Raw genomic sequence first — 9797 nt, forward strand, 5'->3', positions numbered from 1 at the left:
GAGAGAGTTCCTTGGAATATTAAGAAGAGTGAAATCAGATAGATGTCAAGAAGTCTGCTAGAGAGAGAAAATGGTAATTTGTCTTCATTGTTTTTCTCTTGATTAGTGTATAATATTAATAGCTACACATCAGTTTTTTTTGTGTGTGTGTGGATAGGTAGAGTCTGATGTAGTTAATAAAGTAGACTTCATGGCTAAGGAAGCTGAGAAGAGAGGAGTTATTTCTGAAGAAGGCCTTCAGGCCAATGTTGTGTTGGGTTAGAATCTACAAAAGAAGTAAGCATTGGTCAGAGCCCCACACTCATCTCTGAAACAACTGGGCTAAGATAAAAAGGAAAAGGTTCAAAATAAAAGCAAACAGTTGATGTGCAAGTTACAAGGCAAAATTAATTTTAAGACATATACACTCCAAAAAAATAAAAAATCTTGTTGAGGATCAGAGCTTGTTTAAGATAGATTTTTATTAATGAGAAAATGTATTGGATGGATATAACATGTGGAACATGTTAAAGTTGCAGGTGTATAATGAATAATCTTAGTCTGTACTAGAGTGGCCTTCCACTAATACTTGTTAATTAATTTCATGGAATAAAAGTATTTTGATAGGATGAATAACTTATTTATCTGTTGGATCCAGTCAGTTTGAAGGTGTAATAGTACTTAGCATGTCATCAGGTATTAATTCTTAGAAGTTATTAGTTGATTTTATAGTTTCTGATTAAGGTGTTCGCCTGGTATTTTAAATGGAATACAGGTTTAGAAACAGCCTCTACGGTATTAGTTTTATGAAAATAAGATACTGGCTTTGAATTTAGAGGCTTCCCAATGAGGGCTTGCATATTTTAATGTGAAATTTAAAAATATTATCATTTCACTTCAAATATTTAATATTTGAGCATATTTAGTTTGACTAAATATATGTGTTTGTGGGACTTATATATATCTGGTTAATAGATTTTAAATGGACCATGAGTAACAAGAAGTAGCAATACTATTTATCCAAAAGATTTTGAATTTTAACAGTACCTGAATTTAACATACCTGATAAGTATGTTAAAGACTAGCCTTTCTAAAATAACGCTGGTGGGGCACCGGGGTGGCTCAGTCAGTTAAGCATCTGCTTTCGGCTCAGCTCATGATCCCAGGGTCCTGGGATGGAGCCCCATGTTGGAGTCTGCCTCTCCTTCTCCCTCTGCCCCTTCCTCCCTGCCCCGCTTGTTTTCTCTCTCCCACTCAAATAAATAAATAAAATCTTAAAAAAATAAAATAAAATAACTGGTACCTATCAGTATTTGCATATTGGTAATCAAAATGTCTCAGCAATGGATTGATTTTCTGTGCTGCTCAGGAGTACCATAGCTTTCTTGTTAAATTCACTATATAAGTAGTAGTTTTGATGTGTAAGATATGGAAGATGGGGTACATTTGTCTGTTCTTACTTCTACATGCACAGAAGCATGCTTTGAAAAATGGTTTCACTTTACCCAGGGGCTGTGCTAAATTTTTATAAATGATAGACTCCATATTTCTGAGGACAATTAAAAAAAAAAACCCAGCAAACTTCTTCTGAAAGATTTGAAGTGTAGAGTGCTGCCATATTTATTGTAGAATCCTGATAGAATGAAATCAAAGATACATGATTTGTGTCTGTGTTTATAGCTATATTAGGGTTAACACATTTAATATACAAAATATATGTATAATATATATGTATGTATGTATATACACACATATGCATACATATAATACATATTTTTTTATACATTCCTAGCTATGAGAGAAATTTTTGTTTGTTTAGATAGCTAACTTTAAAGATTTTATTAATTTGAGAGAGAGAATTAGAAAGAGAGAGAGCACGACTGGGAGGAGGGGCAGAGAGAGAAGCAGACTCCCCGCTGAGTAGGGATCCCGACATGGGACTCGATCCCAGGACCCTGGGATCATGACCTGAGCTGAAGGCAGATGCTTAACTGACTGAGCCACCCAGGTGCCCCTACATAGCTAACTTTAAATAGGCATCCAAACTGAGTGCATATCTTTAAATATTACTTTGGACTTAAAGAGCATAGACGGCTGCCTGAGTGAGTTTCCTTTTAACACTGCAATAGTGATTTGCCAGAGGTCTCATCTCTTGTAATGGAGGTACATTATCCTCTCTGGTGGATCCCAGCAACCTGTGTACAACACACAGAGAACGTCTTTGCATTAGGCGTGGAGCATGAGTCCAAACCTCTTACACTAGGAAAGATACAACATTTACTTCTTGGTGGATTACCTCCTTCACGTCTGTTGCTATTTCAGAGGCAGGGCAGAGGGTAACACAGGGCTCTCTTTAAATATGAAATTAAAAAGAATAGCTGGAAGTTTCTATGCTGGGAATCAAGTATACAATACCACATTCACTTCCTTTATAGAATACAAGAAAATGAAAAACATATGGGGTGACTTGTTGAGTTGATTTTTGTTCTGTACTCTATTCTTGTTATGGATTTGTTTTCAGAATCAAACATTATGAGTGCTTCTTGGTGGATGCATGTGGGTTTGAAAACACCACAGCATGTGGGGCCCAGCAAAACATGAATTTCATATATTTTCCTTGGCTTCTGTATGTCATGATCTGTTCAATATGACAGTCTGGGAAACAACAAATTTTAGCTAGGTCTTAGGGCTAAGTCGTGAACTTCATTTTGGTCAGGATAAGAAGTCTGGTAATGAGAAGTGGACTGATATTCTATTTGGTTCTTCTATTTATGTAATTCATATTATTGGGTTTTAGTTTCTCACTGCTGAGATTGCAGCACCTAATTACATGTCCAGGCACATCCTCACATCCTACACCATTTTTTTTTTTTCACTCCAGTGAAGTGCTTGTTCTATTCTATTAGATGAACACAGCATTAGGATCTATTAAGATAACTATATATAAAGTTGTATCAGTTATTGCTATAATAATGCTGTGTAACAAGTAGCCACACTATTTCAATGACATAAATCAAAAAATACTAAACTCCTTTGTCTATCGGTCAGATGGAGGTCAGCAGATCTAGATTAGGCTCATTAGAGTAACTGGCTGGGACTCGTCTGCTTCACATGTCTCCCTTTCTCCTCCTGGGACAGTAGGCTAGGCCTTGCATGTCCTCCTTATGGCAGTGGTAGAAATGTAAGAGGGCAAGCTCATGCATGTTCACATCCATGTTTTAAATGGGGAGAGTCACATTACACCCAACAGTGTTCTTTTGGTCAAAGCATGTCACATGGATAAATCCAAGGTCAAGGAGCAGAGAAATATCATTCTTTTTACTGGAGGAATTGCAAAGTACATGGATATAGGGAGTGGCAAAGAATTGAGGCCATTAACACAATGTATCACAAGAGTTATTACTTATTTTCGTGCTATTAATGAGAACAGAGCATATAGATAGAATGGATTGATGGAACCAAAGGAGGCAATTTATGAAGTAATGCATCCCAATCTGTTGCTTGATTGAGTATATAATTGCATGATTATATATATTTTTCTACTTCTCTTGCTCCCCCTATGTGCTCCTCAGAGTAAAGATGACATCTTCTTTATTCATCATTTATTCTGAGGGTCTAGAATAGTTCTTGGCATGAAAGCTCAGCTTACATTACTGCAAGGAATCAGTGAACTTTATCTAAAGCTAGCCTTCTCCCAAAATCAGTTGAGATAGTGATTGATTTTTACATTGAGATATAATTGACATATAACATTGTATTAGTTTTAGATATATAACATAATTTGACATACTGCGAAATGATTACCACAATAGGTTTAGTTAAATTCCATTACCATGCATTGTTACAATTTTTTTTTTTTTTTGTGATGAGGAGTTTTAAGATCTCCTTTTTTTAGCAACTTTCAAGTACACAGCACAGTGCTGTTAACTATAATCATGATGCTGTACATTATATCCCTAGGATTTATTTATCTTATAACTGGAAGTTTTTACTTTTTGATGACCTTCACCCGTTTCATCAACCTCCTGTTTCTGGCACCTACCAATCTGTTCTCTGTATCTATGAGTTTGGTTAGTTTTAGATTCCACATATAAGTGAGATCAAGCAGATCTCTGTCTGACTTATTTCACTTAGAATAATGCCTTCAAGTCCATTCATGTTGTCTCAACAATATTTTCTTCTGTTTTATGGCTGAATAATATTCCATTTTGTGTGTGTTTGTGTGTGTGTATATATATATATATATATATATACACACACCATGTTTTCTTTATTCATTAATCTAGCAATGATTCTTGTTTTGTTTATTTGTTGTTTTTTAAATTTTTATTAACATATAATATATTATTTGTTTCAGGGGTACAGGTCTGTGATTCATCGGTCTTATACAAGTCACAGCGCTCACCATAGCACATACCCTCCCCAGTGTCCATCACCCATCTAACCCATCCTTCCCACCCCCCTCCACTCCAGCAACCCTCAGTTTGTTTCCTGAGATTAAGTGTCTCTTATGGTTTGTCTCCCTCTCTGGTTTCGTCTTGTTTCATTTTTTCCCCTCTTCCCCTATGAGCCTCTGCCTTGTTTCTCAAATTCCACTTATCAGTGAGATCATATGATAATTGTCTTTCTCTGATTGACTTATTTAGCTTAGCGTAATACCCTCTAGTTCCATCCATGTCATTGCAAATGGCAAGATCTCATTTTTTTTGATGGCTGCCTAATATTACATTGTGTATGTATATATATACACCACATCTTCTTTATCCATTTATCTGTTGATGGACATCTCGGCTCTTTCCATAGTTTGGCTATTGTGGACATTGTTGCCATAAACATTGGGGTGCACATGCCCCTTTGGATCACTACATTTGTATCTTTGGGGTAAATACCCAGTAGTGCAATTGCTGGGTTGTAGGTTAGCTCTATTTTCAACTTTTTGAGGAACCTCCATACTGTTTTCCAGAGTGGCTACACCAGCTTTCTAGCAATGGATTCTTATATTGTTTCCATGTCTTGGTTATTGTAAATAATGCTGCAATGAACAAGGAGTGGGAGAGCACATATCCTTTTGAGATAGTGCTTTTGTTTCCTTTGGATAAATATCCAGAAGTAGAATTGCTGGATCATATAGTAGTTCACTTTTTAATTTTTTGAGGAACCTCCGTACTGTTTTCCACAGTGGCTACACCAGTTTGCATTCCCACCAACAGTGCACAAGAGTTCCTTTTTCTCCACATCCTCACCAACACTTGTTTCTTGAGTTTTTGATTTTAGCCATTCTGACAGGTATGAGGGGACATCTCATTATGGTTTTGATTTGCATTTCCCTGATGATGAGTGATGTTGAGAATCTTTTCATGTGTCTGTTGGCCATCTGGATGACTTCTTTGGAAAAATGTCTATTCAAATCCTCTGCCCATTTTTATTTTTATTTATTTATTTTTAAAAGATTTTATTTATTTATTTGAGAGAGAGAATGAGAGAGAGCATGAGAGGGAAGAGGGTCAGAGGGAGAAGCAGACTCCCTGCTGAGCAGGGAGCCCGATGCGGGACTCGATCCGGGGACTCCAGGATCATGACCTGAGCCGAAGGCAGTCGCTTAACCAACTGAGCCACCCAGGCGCCCGCTCTGCCCATTTTTAATCAGATTATTTGTTCCCTATTGAGTTTTATGAGTTTTCTATGTATTTTGGATATTAACTTCTTATCACATATATGACTTGTAAATATTTTCTCCCATCCAGCAAGTTGCCTTTTCATTTTGTTGATGGTTTTCTTTGCTGTGCAGAAGCTTTTTAGTTTGATGTAGTCCCACTTTATTTTTGCTTTTGGTGTCAAATCCAAAAAAATCATTGCCAAGACTGATGTCAGGGAGCTTACCACCTGTTTTCTTCTAGTAGTTTAATGATTTCAGGTCTTGTGTTCAAGTCTTCAATCCATTTTGGGTTGAATTTTGTGTATGGTGTAATTTAGGGTCTAGTTTCAATCTTCTGTGTGTGGCTGTCCAGTTTTCTCAGCAGTATTTATTGAAGAGACTTTCCCCATTGTATATTCTTGGCTCCTATGTCATAAATTAATGACCATATATATGTGGGTACATTTCTGGCCTCTCTGCTCTGTTCTATTGATATATGTTTGTGTTTATACCAATATCATGCTGTTTTGATTGCCAGGGCTTTATAATATAGTTTGAAATTAAGAAATGTGATGCCTTCAGCTTTGTTCTCATTTCTCAAGATTGCTTCTGCCAAGGGTGCCTGGGTGGCTCTGTCGTTGGACATCTGCCTTCGGCTCAGGTCATGGTCCCGGGGTCCTGGGATCGAGTCCCGCATCGGGCTCCCTGCTCGGCGGGAGGCCTGCTTCTCCCTCTCCACTCCCCTTGTTTGTGTTCCTTCTCTCGCTGTGTCTTTCTCCGTCAAATAAATAAATAATATCTTTAAAACAAAACAAAACAAAAAGAAAAGATTGCTTCTGCTATTTGGAGTATTGTAGTTCCACACAAATTTTAGGATTGTTTGTTCTATTTATGTGAAAAACATCATTGGACTTTTGATAAGGATTTCATTGAATCTGTAGATTGCTTTGGGTAGTATGGACATTTTTATTTATTTATTTATTTTTATTTTTATTTTTTTTAAAGGTTTTATTTATTTGACAGAGAGAGAGAGACAGCGAGAGAGGGAACACAAGCAGGGGGAGTGGGAGAGGGAGAAGCAGGCTTCCCACCAAGCAGGGAGCCCAATGCGGGGCTCGATCCCAGGACCCTGGGATCATGACCTGAGCTGAAGGCAGACGCTTAACGACTGAGCCACCCAGGCGCCCCTAGTATGGACATTTTTAAAAATATTTATTATTCCAATCCATGAACCCTAGATATCTTTTGTGTCTTTTTCAGTTTCTTTCATCATTGTCTTATTATTGTCAGCGTACAGGTTTTTTGTTTTTTACCTCTTTAAGTTTATTCTTAGATATTTTATTCTCTTTGATGCAGCTATAAATGCAACTATTTTCTTAATTTCCAGATTAATTGATTTGTACTATTATTGAGCACTTATGATATGTGATACACTGTGATTAGCACCTTGTGGGATATGACATTGTAAAAGGCATAACCTCTCTTCTCAAAGAGAGGAAATAAAATACATGTACAAATATTCATTTTTTTTACATTGGTTTTTGCAACTGCAATGCTGTCTTTATAGTTTACAGGAATGTTTGGCAGGATGAGGAGTTGTGGCTTTATTGCTAGCAAAATCATTCCTTCTTGCTCAAATATTTGAGATCTTGTCATTAAGGAGTTTGATTATTAAATTAGAGATAGCTAAAATACTTTAGTAGTGTTTAAAACAAATTATTTGATACAAATAGTCTAATTGTTTAAGAAAGAGAATGATATTAATCAAAGATGTTGTTCATCAGTTACTGTCTTTAGTCTTCAAATCTTTGTTCTTTCTCTTTTCAGTGGTTTCTTCTTTTAGATGTAAAAAAGACTCAAGTTGATTATATCCTAAGTCTTTGATTTTCTGGCTTCCTAGGGCCATCTCATGTCTCTTCCTTACATTACCAGGTTTCTGGAAGGTATTTATATTTACAGGCTGTTCCTACTTCCTTACCCTCCACCTTGTCTTTTACTTTCTTATTCCAGATTCTGACTCTACTTCTGCCCCTGCTCACTGAGGATCAAGTTTCTGATCTAAATCCTTTTCTTAAGGTGTGTCATCCTTGTTTCTCTGTAGTGGTTGCCAAAAATTACTATCCCTTGGATCTTTTTTCACTCTGCACATAAATTTATTAACCACTTATTGTGTTCTCAATATTATGCAAGCTTCCTGGAATAAACAGGTGCATAGAACACAATGCTTGGCATCTAAGTGTTTGTATTCAAAACTAGTTTATTGGGGGCATCACAGCTTTGTGGGAGTAAATACATGCAACTTAATTTTTTTTCTAGTCACTACCTTCAATGTCCTGTTAAATTTTTTTTTCTAATTTCTCAAAGATAACTTGGAAAGATGTCATAATTTTCTGGTTACTTTCATTTATTAAAAATCTAGTCCAGTTTAGAACTTTATTCTCAAACTTGATTTAAATCTTACCTCCTCTCCTCTGTCTATAGGTGACTTGACCCAGGACCTGAAGTGGGAGGGAGGCTGTCATCTGCTTTTTTATTCCTTATCCCACTTCTTCACCTCTGGGTGGTGGTGGGAGAGTGTGGCCTGAACTCTACCAGCTCCACCCTTCCCTCTCCTGAGGTGGGGGAACAGCTCTTATCCTCACTTTGTTGGTATCATTGTTTTTCTGATCAGTACTGACTAATATTTGTTGCTGTCTATGTGGCTAGGGTTCAAATGTTGGCTGTATTCTGGGGGCAGGTATGAGTTTATTTCACTGCCCCACTTTGAGATGAGGGATCCAGATAAATCAACCTCTTGCATTCCTTAACAGTTCTCACCATCACAGCTCCTTGATGTTAGGTCCCCATGTTTCATGTTGGTACTCTCACAAGTTGTGAATGCCCAATAAGCTAGTTTTTTTGTGTAAATCCTTGTATGCCAGGTGCTGTGTTCCATGCACCTGTTTATTCTAGGAAGCTTGCATAGTGTTGAGGACATAATAAGTGGTTAGTAAATCTATATACAGAATGAAAAAAGGTTCTAGGGATGTGGTTCCCTCATCCAGTAAGTAGTTCTCTGAGGTGGGAATCAACAAGGTGCCTCAACCTAGCCACCTGATTCAGTGTCCATTAGACCACAGGAAACTCATACTTCCTTTTCCACCCCGGATGGTATGAAGTTCAACTGCCTCACTGGGTACCTGTCTCTCCTTATCATCATACTCTAGGTACCTTCAGTTCTGTTTGGACAGGCACAGGTAAGGGCGATGGTCAAGTCCACTACCCAAGCAGATATCTAAAACTATACCTAGTTTTCAGTTTTTGTAAGACATATATGCTGGGGGAGTATCTGTTGGGGTAAAGCAGGGCTGGTTCTACAGCTTCTGAGTAAGAACCAGGAGAAGCCATCCAGCCCCAGTTGTGGTAGTTGTATAATGTGACATACTTAGTGCCTCGTGGGGCTCAACTGGGAGTCTAACAGGAGCACTGAGGAACTCCCACTCAGCATCTTGTTACCCAGTAAAAAGTAAACAAAGCCACTGAAATATGTCGGGTCTTTGACAAATTTGTACATCAGGAGAACAAAGAATGAAGTAGAAGTGGTGATTAAGCCACTTCTTTATTTTGAGGCCATAAAATCTGAAGACTTCAATGTTCACTGACCACTCCTTTCCCTCAGTCTCTGACCCTTCATTTTGTCAACGAGACTTAGGTCCTCCTCCAAGTTGTGTCTCAATTTTTTATTCTCATTCTTCATAGCCTTACTGAAAACCTTCTCTACTCCTATAGCCTCAACTTCCACTTACATCAGGATGATTCCAAAATTTAGCTCTTTCCTGAGCTCCTTTGCTACATTTGCAGTTACTTTAATTTATGCTTTTGTAAGGATGTCTTGTCAGAATTCAAACTTAATGTTTTCCAAACTGAATTATCATTTCTCCTCAAACCAGCTTCTCCCAGTTTCCTAAATGTCTGCTATTTCTTTTTATTTTTATTTTTTTTATTTTTTTATTTTTTTTTAAAGATTTTATTTATTTATTTGAGAGAGAGAATGAGATAGAGAGAGAGAGCATGAGAGGGGGGAGGGTCAGAGGGAGAAGCAGACTCCCCGCCGAGCAGGGAGCCCGATGCGGGACTCGATCCCGGGACTCCAGGATCATGACCTGAGCCGAAGGCAGTCGCTTAACCAACTGAGCCACCCAGG

The 9797-nt window shown here is 37.6% G+C and overlaps 1 protein-coding gene across 1 annotated transcript in view; it reads left to right on the forward strand.

The window, feature by feature from the left end:
- The window catches only part of COL25A1 (collagen type XXV alpha 1 chain), a 461910-nt gene that overhangs the window by 90742 nt on the left and 361371 nt on the right, over window positions 1-9797 (forward strand). The window lies entirely within an intron of this gene.

The sequence above is a fragment of the Leptonychotes weddellii genome, chromosome 2 (genome assembly GCF_054177405.1).
Source record: "Leptonychotes weddellii isolate Sample4059 chromosome 2, ASM5417740v2, whole genome shotgun sequence".
Lineage (NCBI taxonomy): Eukaryota > Metazoa > Chordata > Mammalia > Carnivora > Phocidae > Leptonychotes > Leptonychotes weddellii.